Here is an 18,735-nt window from a genome sequence, read left to right as displayed (position 1 = left end):
TTGTTTGCGAGACAGAGTACTCTACAAAAGAAACTTTTCGTCGACCGGATCCACCTATTTGCTCGTCATCCCGGCAACACTTCGCACCGATGTACTTCAAGCATGCCACAACGAGGTGACTTCTGGCCACTTAGGCTACACGCGAACATTGGCCAGAGTACAGCAAAGGTACTACTGGCCACGACTCACCACATCCGTGAAGCACCACGTTCGTACTTGCATCGACTGCCAGCGACGCCAGTCACCCCCGACTAAGCCAGCTGGCCTCCTGCAACCCGTTCAGATCCCACAAACACCGTTTGACCAAATTGGAATGGATATTTTGGGTCCACTTCCAACTTCAAGTGCAGGAAACCGCTGGGTTATCGTCGCGACCGACTACCTCACCCGTTATGCTGAAACAAAGGCTATTCAGAGAAACACAGCAGCGGAGGTTGCACGATTTTTCGTCGAGAACATTGTACTGAGGCATGGTGCACCAACTGTCGTGATCACAGACAGAGGAACCGCATTTACGGCAGCTCTTTTGGATCACGTTTTGATGCTGAGTGGAACAACTCATCGTAAAACCACCGCATACCACCCGCAAACGAACGGGTTAACAGAGCGTCTAAACAAAACGATTGAAGACATGCTTTCAATATACGTTGACGTTGAACATAAAAATTGGGACGACATCTTGCCTTATATCACGTTTGCGTACAACACGGCCAAGCAAGAAACGACTCGCATGACTCCGTTCAGCCTCGTTCACGGACGGGAGGTGCGGACTATGCTGGACGCGATGCTACCGCACGAATGTGACGACACTGACACCGACGCCGATGTGTTTACGCAACGCGCGGAAGAAGCTAGGCAACTTGCCCGCTTGCGGATCCGCCAGCAACAAGACTACGACGCAGGCCGCTACAATGCTCACCGCAGAACAGTTGTTTACCAAGCCGACGACAGAGTATGGGTTTGGACGCCCATACGGAAACGAGGACTATCCGAACAGCTGTTAAGGCGGTACTTCTGACCATACCGAGTATTGCGACGCCTGAGTGATGTCACCTACGAAGTCGTCCCCGACAGTCCCCATTGTACGAGGCGTACCCAGCACCGTCCTGAACTTGTGCATGTTATGCGCATGAAGCCATATGTCAGCGAGTGACTGTTCGAGACCTTTGTTTAAAAAAAAAAAAGCTGCATTTCTGATTTAGCATCGGGGCGATGCTCCTAGGGAGAGGCAAATGACGCGTGTATACTACATGTGGACGACGACGACAATGGGGGGCTTTAACGGACACCATCTAGTGGGGCTGTGATTAGTTGAAGACGAAGAAGACGTTCCGCCTGTTCATTATTTCTTATCATGTAACCGTTTCAATTTACTAAGGAAAAACATTCTCAAAGCAGCGTTTAATCGAATTAGATTGGATTTCATTACTTCTAATATTCTATCCTTGGGAGCCTCCTCATTAGGTCACTGTCACCGGGATGTCTGTTCCGCTGTACAAAAATTCTTAATTGAATCAGGGCGGTTTTAATTCGGAATTTTAAATTAGCATTATGCATTTTTTCTAACTACTATATAATTCATTAGTCATAGAAATCATATGTGGTCACTTCTACCTAAAATTAATCGTTTCTTGGCCAATCCCCCAGAGTGGGTGTGAGCCATGCATCAAGGAAATCATCATCATCATCATGTTCAGCTGATTTTCAACACGCTGTTTCGCTGCCGAAAGGTCTTCTTGTCTTTTCCTCGCGTTGCATCGCGACAATATTCTCTTAGGAGTATTTTTAGCGTAAGCCGTTTTCGTGAATACGAACCCGGGGCTGCACGTTTTAGCTTCATTGGGTAATGATCAGCGCGGAGTGCTGGGCGCCGATTTATTCGTTGAACCAAAGTTGGGCTGACAGAACCAGATTACAGGATGAACGTGCGCCTAAACGCAACCTTAGCCAAAGCGGACCGGCTGAGTATGTCATGAAGGGCTACTAGAACGTTTGGGCAATAACGCAACCTATTCCATGCGTTTCAAAGTAGAACTACAGTAAGGAGTCACTGTAAGACAAAGTTTTATTCTGTCAAAAGTGGATGTGCTAGGGACAGAATAAATACACTTCTTCCAGGAAGAACGGTATGTCGCCTCCACGAAGCAGATTCATCGTCCGCGACCCGCACCAATGGACTGTGGTAGTTTCCGTGGAATACTGGAGATTTAGCCTAGGTTGATTTGCAGTGTGGGACCTGATGGCAACTGCTGAATAGAAGTTAACGTCACTCATGTCTAGGCCACGGAGGAAAAACCTATATTCACTTGCAGATCGCGGGCACCATTAGCCGACTGTTTTGATTGTACTTGGGATACCAGCTGTAGGCATGGTTTCTAACACAGTTTTCTAATCATGGCCTCTGACATTTAGGTAGCGCATTTGGCTTGACACTCCAGCCGCCGCTACATCCTTGAGTTCAGTGGCTCCAGTTAAGCATAATGTTCCTAGAATTTGGAAAGGAGCTTTGGATACGGTGACAGGTAGTCACCAGTACGTTGCTGTCGCAGCGTGTAGGCACATATCTAAAGTAAATACGAGCGTCACTTGGAATGATGTATAACACATACTGCACTCTAAGCCCGTTTTAGAACTTTCTGTGGTCCTGTGGACGAGGCTAAACATTTACTGCTCTACAGTAGTTCTCCTAATTCGCTTTTCACAACAGACCCTCACAAAACAATAGATGCTCCTTTGTTGCCTGCCACCACATGCGAAGGCCTTTCTGGTGGGCATCCGTTGGCTTAAAAGACTTTGGTGCACTCGTGCGTCACGGGTAGAAGACAGACACATCTTCTAACGCACTTTGATACAGGAGATTTACGTGTCACTTGCTGTTTTGAAGCACCTTTCTGTGAAACACAGAATCGTTGAGGTAATATGGCAAGAGATTTCGAAGTGATTTGAAATAATAAGCAATGCAGAGGATGAATAAGATATGAGGTAAGTGAATTCAAAGGTGTATAAAGCTGAAAAGAATGACAATCGCATGTGAAATGCCTTCATTAAAGGTGACACATATCTGAAATAACAAGAGTTGCATGTAAATTAATGTTAATAATGTGTAAATTAATAGCGAATCAACGGCCAGAGCGAACCTATGGGAATGAAAGATAAATAAAGTGTGACTCAAAGTGAACGAAACCTTTCAGAGTTCGAACTAGTGTAACTGATGGCTACCAATTCTCAATGCGCAGCATCAGCGGTGATGTGTAGGCGACTAAAAAAGAAAAGTAATAAGTATTAACAATTAGAATGCGGCAATAAGAGACCATTTGGAAGTCATTTGTGTTTTGCCCTTTTTTTCTGTTGAGTGGACACATTTTCATAATGAAGTGCAGGGAATAAGTACGTGAGTGTACTTACTATACAACTATACAACTATAAACTATACAACTATACATAGTTGTGTAGTTTTGTAGTTTTCAGATACTTCACGACGACTGATATTAGGCAAGAAAAGAAGAGTAGCCGGCCCCACAGACAGGCACCAACCTCATTTTAAACACATTTATTAAAATAAAGTAACAACACACTCAACTGAGAGCCTCAAAGCATTTAATGAGTGCCTCGTGAGGGCGCAGGCTTTCGCGTGTACTCTGCTAAGCGTTAGCGAAATTGTCTGTAAATACGTTCTCTTAAATTACTCATGTCGCACAAGTCGCACTTTTTTTTATTCAGCTTTGCTGTCCGGGCATCGTGGTTTTGATAATTAGCCTCAAAGCATATATATTTACTGTTTGTAATGACCTCATCTTTACGCGAAACGTGCTCTACTATTCATTCGATTATTATAAGCATGATTAAAGGTCTTCCGCGCTTTTTAGAAATCATAGGCACAACGCGAACTATGCGCGAAAAAAAAGAAAGAAAATTCTTCCCTAGAGTGGTCTGCTTTGACCGAGCACCTTGTCTGGAAATTAGTTTGCTGTCATTACTGTGCGACCACTTCATGCGAACCGTTTAACTTAGATTATCGTAGATTTGTTGGAGCACAGCGCTAGCCTTTCATTACTCGTGTCACGAATGGTTTCATGTTGTTTTCTTAACAAAAGGTTCACAGCCTAGTTCAGCCGTAGCGAAGATTTATGTTTATCAGTGACATAAATCTGGTCACTTCTCCGTAAATAAGCATTTACCACTTTCAGGTGTAAGTAAGTAGATACTCTTCGGTTAGACAATAAGCAGCTCCAACAGTGTGTCATTGAGTGTTGTAATTTGGAATCTAACCGACAACTGGCACCATGATTACCACCTTCAATACAATTTATCTGCGAATATTTGCATGGCGTTGTAGTATCACAGTGCGCATAGATTTCCAGAAAGCTGTTCAAACCATGAAATGCGACATTGTTTTGCACTGCGTTACCAATTTATTGGTAATAAAGATTATAAGAAAACAAGTGTGCTTTAAAATTTGTGATCACTCTGAATACATTCTTACGACAGGTGTCACACATGTTCATGCCCTGTTACCGCGCCCAATTTAGCGACCGAAAATGCATGTTTCAGCGTTTTTCAGTGGTACCTTGATGACGCTGTTTGCAATAGCAGTGCCGCGCATTGGAGCCGCGGCAAAGGTAAGTAATGTGCACGTAAACCAGCTGCGTTTTTCACATTTTTGTTTTTCCCACTTGGTGCAATGCGTGAAATATCGTTTTCTTTTCTGCAGTTATTTGTATCTCTGTACTCGAGTGCTTCGGGGCCTTTCGCTGGTCTTGTACTACTCGCCATGTCATCTCCTTGGGTCAACGCAAAGGTTTGTTTGCGGTCAAATAGATTGCATATAAGGGGCTTTTAAACTACTACTTCACACTTTAGGCCAAATACGGCAATTCTCTGGCACAACCAGTTATTGTAACGCCTTATTAAACAGCCTTGGAGAGACGTACGTCGTGACTATTGACATGACATAAGCCTTAATGGTTAACGGCACAAGCCTGGTCAGGTTAACGAGACAATAAAATGGAATACATAGAAAGGAGGCACCTTTATCAGCCATCATGTTTGACAGTCTAGTCTTAATGATCCAGTTACTTACCCTCGTATTCAGAAACGCTCCTCGACTTGAACTTGAGTTGCCACCGCCTTGGGCAGCGCGTTCGAAACGCGTTTGAGCTGCCTTAGCACCGCCTAAAGACAGTGCGTTCGACACGCGTTGAAAACGGTGGCAAGTCAAGTTCAAGTCAAGGAGCGTTTTTGAATACGGGGGTTAGACTACCTTAGGCAGTACAATGAAGTCATTTTACGTTAAAGCCTGAAATCCCTCGTTAACTTCATGAATGCAATAGAACATTGACAGTTACAATCAATGCATTCGTATTCTTTTAGCGTGCGACATCTTTGACATTCTTTAATAACGTTTATTTAACTTTAGCACGGCTATGTGGTCATACTGATACTGCATTACATCATTAATGGTAACAAGGTTTCCAAAAGGGGTCAAAATATGAAACATATTTGAAGCGACTCTTAAGGCAAACACTTCTAAGAATGCCCAAGCGGCCTGGAACTACCACGCCGAGCAGAACTTTTGTTTCTTCTAGGTGTTCTGGCGAAACGAAAATCGAAGTGCTACATCCAGAAGAATGCAAAATGAAATACATAAACGTTTTCATTTATGGCGGAAGAAACCGCAGTCTTTCCATGGCGGTATTGAAGGCAATTTTGCTCTTGGCGTACCGCAACAGGAAACAGCCGAGCTTGAAAACCAAAACACAAGCGAGTCGTTACTCGGCACACACGCTTCAAAATTCTAGAGAGAACAAGTATGTATATGTGTTGAAATCCAACCGAAATTTGGGAACATTATCTTGGTACGCTGTTCCGCAGGCAGACTGAGCTACAGGCGGGTGCCTAGCTGCTGATGTGCATGCGTCCAAGGCGAAATCGTACAGCTGTCAAGGAAGTCTGTCTTCTGGCATTAACTTTGTACTATCAGGCGAGGTGGTGTTGCATATGTTGAAAGAGCTTTACTTGAAGACGGAGCGGTTGTTTGAGATAGCCGCGTATGGGGGCAGATGCTTGAAATAGCGCAATACTCAACTGCGTTTATTGGTGCGAGGCCGACAGGAAAGCTGCGCCAAACATCAAATTCATGAAAGGTTGCATGGAGATGTTTGTTTCTTTATACGATCGTGCTCGTTATCACGTATACTGCATCACCTGACGATTTTCTGGCAGCGTTCGTCATCTGCTGCATCCTTCGGTAGAGCTCACAGCCGTCAACAAATGCATATAAACGTAGCTCACATGGGGATGTTTATAAGGCTTCAGTGGCGCTTAACATTTCGCGTTGTACGGTACACGAAAGACAGAATTTTGGTTTGAACCAACCTCCGCATGCTCGGCATAATTGGTGTGCGATAAAATAGGTTTGAAGAAACAACCCAGAAAACATGGTAATTCTTGAATGGACCTGGCAAAACCTGCCATGAACTTCAGTCGAGGTTCCATGGGAAGGATATACATGAACACAAGTTTTTCACAGAGTGCTGGGAAGTGACAACGTGGTACTTATGTTTGAATGTTAACATAACTTAACGTTGCAAATTTGAAGTTAATCGACTTATAATAGTGACCTATAGCTTCTGCCATGGTATTAAACTGCTGACTAGTTAGTACAAAAAGTGTGACACCTTCTCTCTGCAGGGTGCCGCCTGGGCGAGCTTTATTGTCTGCGTGCTCCAGTTATGGCACGCATTGGGAAGGGGGCTGAGCGGTGTTGGACGCTCCCCCTTAATTCCCGGGACGCTGGACCGGTGCCCCGAAATTTATAATGACACCACGAAGAACAGCAGCATTTCTGTGCCAGTGTACCACGTTGTATCGGCCTCCAGGTCAGTATTGCTACGTTCTATGGCTATTCGTGAGGGGAAGCATGTTTCAGGCGATACCCGGCAACGCCACCCGGTGTGCAAGTGCGCTACCAACTGTGTACTTCAATAGATTCAGCACATAATTGAGAACAAGTCTGACCCCGCGGCCTGAAGAAAAGAATTCTATATAAACACCGCTTTCTGGTGCCCCCAAGTCACTTCTGAAGAAGGGTCAGAGTAGGAACCGAAACATGGGGTTTTTGCGTTTTTGTAAAGTGAGAAAAAAAACGTTTTATTTTAATCAGTACCTTGCTTGGTGTCACTCTGTTTCAACTATAAGTTCCTTCCCCATAATAAAGTTGTTTAAAAATATAATGAAGTTGTTTACTACTTCCTTCCCCATCAAACCAAATTATGCCGAATGTCCATATTTAAATCAAGATATGTTCTTGAAATCATTGTTCGAGCCTGACACACGGTACTGTGTTACTAGAGAAGCATGAGGGTTTTTACAAATATTTCACCATCTCCCACTAAAGGGAACCATGTGGAGATGCGAAGGAGCGCATGAGTCGACTTAAAGTTCCGTTCATCACGGGCACCTTGCCCGATGTTAACGTGTCCTTGCACGTGGAGCACACCATGGATTCACTATAGTTGCTGTTGCTGTTACTCGTCCCAAACTCTTGTTGGAGCACGCAACGCGGGCTCATCACGCGTCTGCAGAATCTCGTTCCCCGACGCCATCACGTGATTGCTGAGAAAGTGTAAGGGGGAGAGGCCACAGCGTCTTACCCAGCCCCTTACACCGGCCCGAACGCGCTAGCGCGTGCCAGCACACGTGGTTTTGGCTGCGTTACGCCAAGCTAGGAAGCAGATCATCATCAAGGCGGTCGAAGAACAACACGGAGAAGACTTCTCCTTGGCGCGAGTGCGCGCTCAATATGTTACAGATGGCAATGGTAGGTTTTAAAAAGCGGACGGTCGCCAATGGAACTACGGACAAAGCCCAGTACAAAAGCAGCTGCGCATCTAAAAGCATAAAATGGCAGAATTTAACTTGTTTACCTAAGGCATGAGGGTTTTTACAAAAATTTCACCATCTCCCACTAAAGGGAACCATGTGGAGATGCGAAGGAGCGCATGAGTCGACTTAAAGTTGAGTATTTGAGGTGTAAATACTCAACTTGAGTATTTACACCTCAGCGCTGGCAGCTATTGAAGCATTCAGTCGTGTGTTTTGTGGACTTTTAGATCATTCCACAAAGAGGAGTTCCAAACAGCTTTGCTAATGGGACACAGCCACACCTATAGCTCCGGTAGGCCTGAAATTTTATACGCGACCATTCGTTTCAAGCTAGATTGCACTTCGTTGTCACAACCGCTGGATACAACAGGTGGCAACGACACTTGCCCAGTACATCAAATGGAAAGAACACGCGAGGTTGGCTTTGCCTATGTCTCTTGTATTGGGCGAAGTTTCAAACATGTGGGCAATGGCCTAACGTGCTCGTTTCCATGTGTCAAGGTTTCTTTGTATGAACCAAAGGGACGTATACTCGCGGACATCTTTTCTTGGCAAAGGGAAAGCTACGGGAACGGAGCGTATGCACATGTACTGCTACGCGAAGTAGTGGGGTTTGGCGCGCACCTCGTAACGCCGTGGAAAGTGATGGCTGGCGTTGCATTTCGACGTAAACGCTGCTTAGCGTCTAAGGTACGGGTGAAAGGCGCGACTCTTTCACCCACGCAATAACGCAAAGTGACAACGTATAAATTAACAGAAATACAAATATCTCGCTTGTGTACGCTGCGTTCCGTCTCAAAAAAGCTACATGTAGAAAATAAAGGATTATTTCATATATCTCACGCAGAAAATACGGCCGCAGTTGTAGGACTACATTCATTCGTGGTAGGATACGTACATTGCGGCTATGTAGCCTTCGCTTCATTGCCAAAGGCACCGTGCAGTCGAGTTCTCACGTGTGACTGCAGTGCCAGAACGCACAGCCCAGCGGATAAAGAAAGCAACGTTGAGACGGCCCAGGGACAAAAGCAAACGCGATGCGCGTCTCTCCGCCTCTGCATGAGTGTGCAGACTGTGACCGGCCCAGAAGGGGGGACGCGTGCGAGCGTCTGTTTTCTGCCTGCCCCTAGCGGCCAATATCAGCTAACTTGAAACGGCCCACAGCGAGCAACGCAGCTCCCTCTGGTCAGTAGACGGTGCCTATAGTCATGCGACGCAGACCGAACGACCGGGGTCAGGCAAAATGATGTTTTAAAACCCCGCGTGTGACAGTTCCAAGTGTCACATTCGTGTACGATCTTTCTACGAGAGCAAGATTTTCTTTACTCGACAATCTCAGCCATCTCGAAACACCGAGCGCTAGATTGTTCACAGACGATCACGAAGCACGAAAACAAACGATTTGCTGGTAAAAGATTGTTGACCAATAATGTTTAGTTTAACTTAACCTAAAACTTTCGATCGATAGTCGGCTGAAAGCTTGTGAGCAAGAGTATGATATTAAATCAATGTTCGCGGAAGACACTGGGAATGCCAGAGGTTCGACAAAGTACCAGACAGGGACAAAATGATGTCATTAAGATGAAGCAGGAATGACGACTTGTTTCACAGGCGGAAGCGTAAGCTACTGTGGTTTCTGTCGTGGTGTGCTACGAAAGTTGCAGTTCTTTTAATCTTATCAGAGAATGCTTTAGGTAGGGGCGTTTATCTCTATATTTCTGCTGCAAAGCGAATATGAGCGACAAGCATTATTAAAAACATCAGATTTAACACCGGCGCTCTTCTAGGGATGTGCCTTACAACGGATGACAGTCCGCGTCCCATGTCACGCTAAGGTTCCTAGACACACCCATAGGTGACGTAACTTCCTCGGTCCCGGACGAAGCGGTTACTTCCCCAGTGAAACGGGGAGGGGGGAGGGCGGCTCGAGCGTGGACACCTAGGGCCTAAAGAGTCATTGTAGCTGGGACGGGCGTGGCAGGGGCTGCCACACACAATTGCCCATGCATATCTACTCTACAAATGCTGCAATCAGACACCCACAAAAAATCACAAAGCATTATATAAGTTCAGATAAAATCGCAAGGGAAAGGCATGAGTTCCGCAGTTAGGCTGTTTCTGCAGATTTCACACTGGGTGCAAGTGGGATACGTTTTCACAGTTCGTTCTTTTTATTATAGTGACGACACGTTTCCATTGTACCGGATATCTTACTTTTGGATATCACTCATCGGAGTCGTTCTCACGGTCCTCCTGGGTACATTGCTCAGCCTTGCAACAGGTAAAAATAGAGGGTGAAATCTTTGCTGCCTCACTGCTGCCTGTGATTTGTGCAAGCTGGAACAACATATCTTTCTGCAAATATCTGAAAACAATGATTTGTAGAACAATAGTGTCTGATGTGCAATCACCAGTGCGCTATTAAAACCAGGAGGAGTGTGGATATTGTGAGCGACAAAAAAATTATGCTGTTGCGCGGTACCTTTCTTTCTCGGTGCTACAAAGAACACACTCAGAATCTCCCGCAATAATTCGACCTAATATATAACAAATTTTACTTCGCGCTCGAAAGTGTGGACTCAAGCACTTCATTTTTTTCAATATTTTTTTGTCAGCCGGTTACGCTGGTTCGACACGGCGGCCGCACTTTGAATAAAACTAAATGCACGAACACCCGTGTATTTGATTTTCTTTTTAGCTGAACGTAAGGAACCCCAGGTGGCCAAAATTAATCAGGAGTCCCTCACTATGGCGTGATTCACAATGATATCATTGTTCTCGCGCATAAAACATCATTGCTTATTATTCGTAATGTCCATCGACTGTCACACCTCCGAGTGGATGTCAGAAAAACCTCATGGAGAGGCGTTAGCAGAAGACAGACTGCAGCCGCTCCCTGTTCGGGTGTACAAGCCTGACTGTTTACCCACAGTCAAAAAAGAAGCACTGCGCTTGCACGTTTCCTTCATCAGTGAACAAACCGAGCCCTCTAACAAGATAAATCTGATTCGCTTATGCGAGAGGCAACGCTTTCATGAAAATACGTGGTGAAGAACCCTGGGCAAGTCATGCTGCCATCTATATTAGGAAAAGGCATTCTCGCAACAGCATTTGCCTTTCTTTTGCGTCAGTTGATTTAACCTTTTGCTTTCGAATACTGTCATGCTATTATAACGCTGTCTTCTCCGTCTTTTATAAAGGCAGCTCCTTTCTATTGACATTTATTCAGCGACCTTTACAGACAGCGGCTTATCGGCGTCATTTGATTTCTATGAGCCAGAATATGTGTGCCCCGTTTTCTCCCCGATACCTTTCTTGTTGCTACCCTCGTTGTTGCTATCTGTTTGCGACGGGTGCCTGCCGTACATTAAGAAAAAGGGTGAGAAAACACTGGTGCTCTGGGGGTCGATATTGTAGGCGTAGGTGACCAAAGGCACAATGACATCCCAATATGTGTGATCGGCGGCGACGTACATCGACAGCATGTCGCCGAGCGTGCATTTAAAGCGTTTGGGGAGGTCATTCGTTTGCGGGTGGCAAGCAGTAGTTTTGCGGTGAACAACATTGCACTCTGTCAGAATTGCTTCGACGACTTCCGACAAGGAGACACGGCCTCGATCGCTGAGCAGCTCCTGGGGTGGACCGTGACGCAGCATGAATCGGTGGAGCAGGAAGGAGGCAACATCGAGCGCTGTAGCCGCTGGGAGGGTGGCAGTTTCGGCGTGTCGCGTAATGTGGTCTACAGAGACGATAGTCCAGCGGTTACCAGCCGACGTCAGAGGAAGTGGCCCATACAAATTAATGCCAACGCGCCCAAACAGCCAGTCAGGGCAATGTGAAGTTTGCGGAACAGATGGTGACACGTGTGTTGAGGTTTTCCGGCTCTGACAATCGATGAAGCAGCGAAGAAACGTCTGCACGTAGCGGTACATCCCTCGCCAAAAGTACCGTTGGCGAATGCAGTGATAATATAATAAGTGTTGGGGTTTAACGTCCCAAAACCACAATTTCTGTATGAGAGATGCCGTAGTGGAGGGCTGCGGAAACTTTGACCATCTGGTGTTCTTTAACGTGCACCTAAATCTAAGTACACGGGCCTCAAGCGTTTTCGCCCCCATCGCAAATGCGGCCGCCGCGGCCGGGAAACATAAATATACCCATTGCGATTATGCGTTCATTGTATTTTCCTCTCTTACAACTAGTAAACAGGCAGGTAGGTTAAATGAACAGGATAAAGTGCTTCAGACAGGCCGGCCGATGTTTCGATAGGAGAATCTACACTCTAAAAAAAAGAGTATAGATGACTCTTTTTGGAGAGCCCTGGCTTGCCACATATACTACTATCTTTAAAGAGTCACGGTGACTCTCTTGGTGGGTCAGAGTCGGCGCGCTCTAGGAGAGTACCCTGACCCTCTAGGAAGTGTGGAAGGACTTTGACCCGATGGATCAATCTACGACTTATGAGGGAATCAGACGACTAGTGCCGGTAACGCTCCCACTGGGGTCAAATGACACAAAACGAAGCGTCAAGGGACTCCACAACTATTTTAAGTTACTCACTCGACCCATTGTCTACTTTTGCGCGACTATACTGTTGGAAATAGTGAAGTACGCATTTTAAGCAAGTCGAATAATACTTGCCGTTGTGCCGAGCGACATCAAAAAAAAATAGTTCAAGTTTAACAATATTTTATTGAAACTCATCAAAACAACACACCTTTTCCAGCAGAGTAATATAGAAAGCGCGAAAAGACGGTATGTGGTTTTCAATTAACCTGTTCATAATAATAATATTATCTGGGGTTCAACGTCCCAAAACCACGATATGATTATGAGAGACGCCATAGTGGAGGGCTCTGGAAATTTTGACCACCTGGGGTTCTTTAACGTGTACCTAAATCTGAGTACACGGGTCTCTAGTATTCTCGCCTCCATCTAAAATACAGCCGCCTCCACCTAAACTGTGTGTGTTGTCTTTACTAGCGGCCACATGTCATGCGGTAGGCAAATAAGTGTAGTTGTACTGATATTTACAGCTCATGTTCGAAGAATACTGTCTAGATTCCTGCTAATCCGCTGGCTAATGAGTGACGCCGTTATTCAGAAACAGTAAAGCTCAGTCTTGAGTTTTCTTTGTCCCTGGGCAAACGCTCCGCAGTCGTTACCGGCCAATACGAATGCTAAACATTGAATATTTACAGCACGCCTAGCGCATTCGAGAAATGTCTCTGCGCAATCAACGCGTTAGTATATTTTGTTTTCTGGCACGAGATCGTTTTATTAGCATGATATTTACCCTCCAGGTGGCGTGCAGAAAGCGAGAAGGAATTTAAACCTGACAAGCCCGGTATTTTTAGGGCTCTGGTGTCATGTCAAATCGCTTCGTCGAGTGTTTCAAGTGAGTTCGTTTTTTTTTCAATACACGCATTGTGTGAGTGGCAGCACATTATTTTGGAAAGCGGCATTACCTTACACCAGCTCATACATTGTCATCTGAACGCTATATAGAAATATACAAATATTAGAAAACCCAATACACTAAAAATAAATGTAGCAAAAAACGAACAGTTGAAGCGTGATAATTTATATAGGAGATGACCTTGGACAACTCCGTTTAATGTTCACGACACACGCAGTACAGCGAGAATGGGTTGTCACATTTTCCCGTAACGACCAGCATGTTTGAAAGTGCCATGGCGCTCACATAGAATATTGTTGATTTTCACGTAGAATATCGATCGCTTCAAGAACTATATAAACACCACAATCTTCTCTGCCTGCCTTCACGCTGTTGGTAATGAGAAAGCATTTAGGTGTTTAGCACGAGAATACATAAAATAGCACACATATTGACACTACTCTACGCCTTCATATACCTCTCTATAGCTTTCTATTGTTTCACCAAATACCCCAGGATGTGTTTTCAGAAATTTTACGCGGAGGAAAAATCACGTATTCAGACATTAAGAACGGAATGCGGCATTTTCTTTTCCCCAGGAATTAACAATTAGGAACTGACGTTTCCATGCAATTTGCCAATGCCATAAATTTTACCTCACACTACGAGTGAATGCACTGAACACCCATTGCAGAACATGGCATGCAGTTCGTGCTATTTCTTCCATCAATATAGGCAAGCGACAAGTGCTTTTTTTGAATAAAAGAACTAATATATAATCAACAAAATGTGTGTATATGCCTGGCCAACAGTCATAGGCCTGCGCACAAGGGAGGGAGGGTAAGTCGAGTGGAGGGGGCGCAAATGTGTCCCACACCATAGAGTTACTGTATATGCTACCTTTAGGTAGCAGAGTTGCGCATCTGTTTTCCAACGCCGCTAGCAACCATGCATTGCGGAGAAGCTGACGCTCGGGCCAATTTTTGTATTTCTCGACGCCGCCGCTGCAGCTCACTCAATTAACACTAGTAATCGAGAGCCAATGTTTATCGCCGGCCTTCGACACGCCAGACATGTTTATCGGCGACGCGGTAGGCATGTCGCCTGCAAAAATGGAGTGCGACTTCACCGCATAGTTGTGGTTGCTAGCCGGACCTATGCGCTACTCTGCTACCTAAAGGTAGCATATACAGTGACTCTACCACACCATTACCTGTTCCGCCGTTTTATAATGCTCAGTGGTATGGTCATACAGGTTTCTGACGAAACTGGCAGCTAAAGACCCATGATGTTTCATTACTTCACAACTACACTTCTGTAAAGCCACGGAGCCCAGGCACACTTTTCTGAAAAACACGTTATTTCATCTTTTTCTCTAACGCATCCATTACGATGCTTGTTCTGTTTCGGACTCTAGCAACTGCGTGTGTGTGAGGGGGAGGGGAGGAGGAGTCTGCAGAGAAACTTCGCTCGCCCTAATGGACAACCCTGCATTAGTAAGCTGCGATCACTTCGACGGAAAAATAATTTACGTGAACAGGGTTTCGTGGTCATATATATTTACAGAACGCGTCCTTTACAAAAATACACTTTTTTCTTTCTTTTCTCTCATGATTTTGAAAGGGCCGCTTTTCTCATAATGCGAAGCCCGTGCAAAGCATGCTTGCTCTTGCATACTAACAATTCCACACTTTGAAACATTATAATCATTGCGACAAAGGATTTCTAGATGTATTCTCTGTTTTGCGTTGATTACAAAAGTTTTCGATGATTCCAAAAGTGCGACTTTCCTTGCACAGCTCGAACAATCGATACAAGGAAACCCGACAACGCCAAACACAAACTGCGAAGACGAAGACACAATTCATGGACTTCAACTTCCACACTGGCACGAACAACATGGACTCCTCAAACACAACGGTGATGTCATTCGTGATTGCGCCACATAACCAAGTGCGGCTTGTACGCAGGTTAATTTGCGTATATGCTCTCTACAAATTGATATCTGAAACTTTCTGGCTCTACAGGAGAGCCTCTTGTGAATAAAGGACTATTATTGCCTACGAAAGCTTGCATATTACCGTTTCACGTGTGTCGGTGTGCAGTACAACGTGCTACACGGCCGCCGCCATTGTCATTTGGATTTGATAGAATGCACGTTCGCTCTGACGGAAGCGTTTGCCTAATAAATGCTCGGAATTGTAACTAGGTGCTCACTGTTTCACTTGTATGCGCCCCAGGAGATTTCGGGGCGCCACTTCACCACAGCCCCCTTTTTGCTGGTGATAGTGAACAAAAACATACGCTTTATATTAGAGAAAATTCTGAAAAAAGAGAGCGTAATTGAAATCGCGATATTAATGTCGTATATACGCTTTCCGAATCACTACTGCGCCATACCATGTATATATTTCATTTTCCAAGGTACTTGAACAAGGTTTCTCATATTGCTTTCGCGTGTCTAATGCTACCGAAGAAGCGCCTTGTAGCGCAGAGTAGTTTAGCAAGACAGTTTTTTACGAGAAATATCTGTGCACTTCCTGTAGCTGTCGAGATCGTCATCTGTGTTTTGTGTAACCGTTTTGCGTGCGTAACAGTGGAACTTTCGAAAGCCTTAATTTAGAATGGAATGGTTTCTCCAGAAGACGATGATGCAGACGTGCGGAAACTATTGACAAAAGTCTACCCTAATGGAGACGCAAAAAACATGGTTGATACCTTGGTCATAGCAATCGGTATAACAAAAAAGTGGAACGTGTCTCTGGAAAGGCAGTTCAATGTTCATTGTACATTGATATATGAGAGTTCGCACAACTTTTGTTGGTGTTGGGCGGTAATAGTACCGTTTGATGTGGATGCGCCTACGTTCCTGATTGTTGCACATATTCATCCAGACGACTAACGTGAATCATCATTATTATACTTTCGGGGTAGATGAAGTAGTTAGCATAAGCCCGGACACGGCGTATGGTGAATTCCGCGCAAAGATGGCATCAACAAGCACATTATCACGAGTATTCGATATGCGCTCTTGAAAAGAGTCTTTTGGGTATAAAAAAACGGCAGTGTGTGCTCTCTAGCACTTGGGTAACCTACACTTCTCATGCATACACTACCACATAGTGCTCAGGAATATGAGAGGCAGAGCTAGCAGCTTGAGCCATGAACGCGTGAAGGCGTTCCGCTGCACATGGCGACTCTCTCACACCAACACGTCGCTCATTGAAACTGTATTTCAATGAAATAGAGTGGGCATCGGGGAGCCAGGCTCCGCGCTGCTGAGACTACCGAAGCGTGTCCTGTTGGTGGTGGTTAGTGTCATGCTGCAATTCTTGACTTTATCTCTCCAAAACGGCGACACCGCTTAACACCTATAGCGCACCGAAGGGAGAGGGACACAAGAGAATGGACACAAGGGACACTTCGGTGCGCAATAGGTGTTAAGATGGAGTACCAGCATGCCCAAGCTCACGTTCTTTCAGGCGACACCGCCCCACACAACCCAAAGTGACTTTGAAAGCGAGAAGGTGTGCAAGATATAAAGCACGTTTGTAAAGGCTCATGCGTGAGCGTCAGTGGCACAGGGAGTAAAGCGGACGAGTCATATCCCAGATTGAGAGGTCGTGGGTTCAACTCCGGCGCATCCCAATGAGTAAGTGCTTTCCTTCTGATTTTTCCCGATCATCGCATCGTGTGCATTTTACCAACGTCATGTCCGTGACGAAATGATGTCAGTGAAGTCTTGGTGGACATTTGCATAAAACAATTTCGTCTTAGAGACTACCACGTGGGCAATAATTTGCACCTCCCGTGAGTACATCGTAACTTGCAGCTTGAGGAGGAACGACCTATCAATACGATACGACGTCGGCGATGAAAAAGGAAGTGTCTGTAAACTGGTAAATATTAGTTTGGGAGGCGAGACATAAATGTTTATTCAAGCGGTACTTCTATGCTCGAGATACGGCCCGGGAAGAAACGATGCCTGTCGCAATGCCTGCGTGATAAGACCGGCCGTCGCGTCATTAAGACGGCGTCCGCCATGATATAGCGTCTTTTTGCTTCTTCCTCCAAAATAGGACGCCAAATATGTTGCGATCATCAACCAAAGCTAGATAAGTGCCGTTGGCGCAGCCCCACGGCGCTTATCTAGTGTGTTTCGTCGCGTCTTGCCAACATCCGACGAATCAGTTCAAGCCAAACAATAATCTTTATTGTTATCAGTGACCCGCCTTCAGGGGCACAGTGCTGCATGCTCATAATCCCTTTCGCCTCGGTATTCTATAGTAGGTTGAACTGAATTGAATTCAATTTTATTGCTCACACTTTTTACAAAAAGTTTGCATACACTGTGGGGACTTATAGCCATAGGCTAGTTGGGGTCCAAAACGAAACATTTTATAATGGAACTTCGGAAAAGTGTAACTAAAAATTATATAATATCCAGCAAAGAAACATTACAGTACATGAAATAACCGCACAAAACCGTTACAACACAGGAAAGAACGAAGAAAGAAAATCACCTACTTACGCACTAATATAAGACGGTCATCAGACTTAATATAACAGGAAATTATTAAATCAGTACATTCTTCTAAATATTGTTTTACTAGTGGCTTAGTGAAATTACAACACATTTTTATTTCAAAAGGAATAACATTCCAGATTTTATTACCAACGAACTGTAAAAGCCGTTCCTCATATACATTGCTGGTTCGTGGAATATTCCTTTTACCAAAGGTTAGCTGTCTGGTAGAACGAGAAGGGGCGGTAAACAGCGACACATGAAATGGGTGGTTGTAAATAATAACTGCTTGCACATATTTGGCTACTTTTAATTGCCATAGCTTGTCGAAGGGCAAAATAAGTAATCGGGAAAGCAAAGTTTTGCTGGGGTTGTTATACTTGAAATGAGTAATGATTCTTAGAGCCTATTTTTGAAGTCGTCTAACCGGGTCCAGGTAAGTTGTGTACGTGCCGCACCAAGACTCAATGCAATATGAGATGAAACAGTGAATCAAAGCATAATAAGGCATTCGTAGAATAGTGTTACTAAAATCTTGACGTGCCTGAGTAAGTGCATGACACCCTGAGGCTAATTTGGAACACAAATTCTGAATCTGCATCTGCCACTCTAAGTTGTTATCTATAGTGACACCAAGATATTTAATTCTGGCTACTTGCTCGATCACATAACCGTTCATTTTTATATGTATATCATTAGCAATCATGAGTTCCCACCTAGAGTGAAATGTGATGTATTTAGTCTTATCGGTATTTATAGATAGTTTATTATTCGATAACCAATGAGCAACCTTTTCCAATACGACATTCGACTTCGATTCAAAATCACTAAGATTATTACCTGTTACTATGACACAAGTGTCGTCAGCATACTTCTCTCTTATCGGTTCTCTCTCATCGTTGTGATTTCAAAGGCGGAAACTTGATCC

The 18,735-nt window shown here is 44.7% G+C and overlaps 1 long non-coding RNA gene across 1 annotated transcript; it reads left to right on the top strand.

The window, feature by feature from the left end:
• The first annotated feature begins 6,699 nt into the window (after positions 1 to 6,699).
• Positions 6,700 to 15,324, top strand: LOC119400692 (uncharacterized). Its single transcript, XR_005185165.1, has 4 exons — positions 6,700 to 6,878; positions 10,065 to 10,165; positions 13,188 to 13,282; positions 15,082 to 15,324. It is a non-coding gene; the product is annotated as an uncharacterized LOC119400692 (long non-coding RNA).
• The last annotated feature ends 3,411 nt before the right edge of the window (positions 15,325 to 18,735 follow it).

The sequence above is a fragment of the Rhipicephalus sanguineus genome, chromosome 7 (genome assembly GCF_013339695.2).
Source record: "Rhipicephalus sanguineus isolate Rsan-2018 chromosome 7, BIME_Rsan_1.4, whole genome shotgun sequence".
In the NCBI taxonomy this organism is placed as follows: Eukaryota; Metazoa; Arthropoda; class Arachnida; order Ixodida; family Ixodidae; genus Rhipicephalus; species Rhipicephalus sanguineus.
The sequence above is the reverse complement of the archived record's forward strand: the minus strand, read 5'-3'. Positions and strand labels throughout refer to the sequence as shown.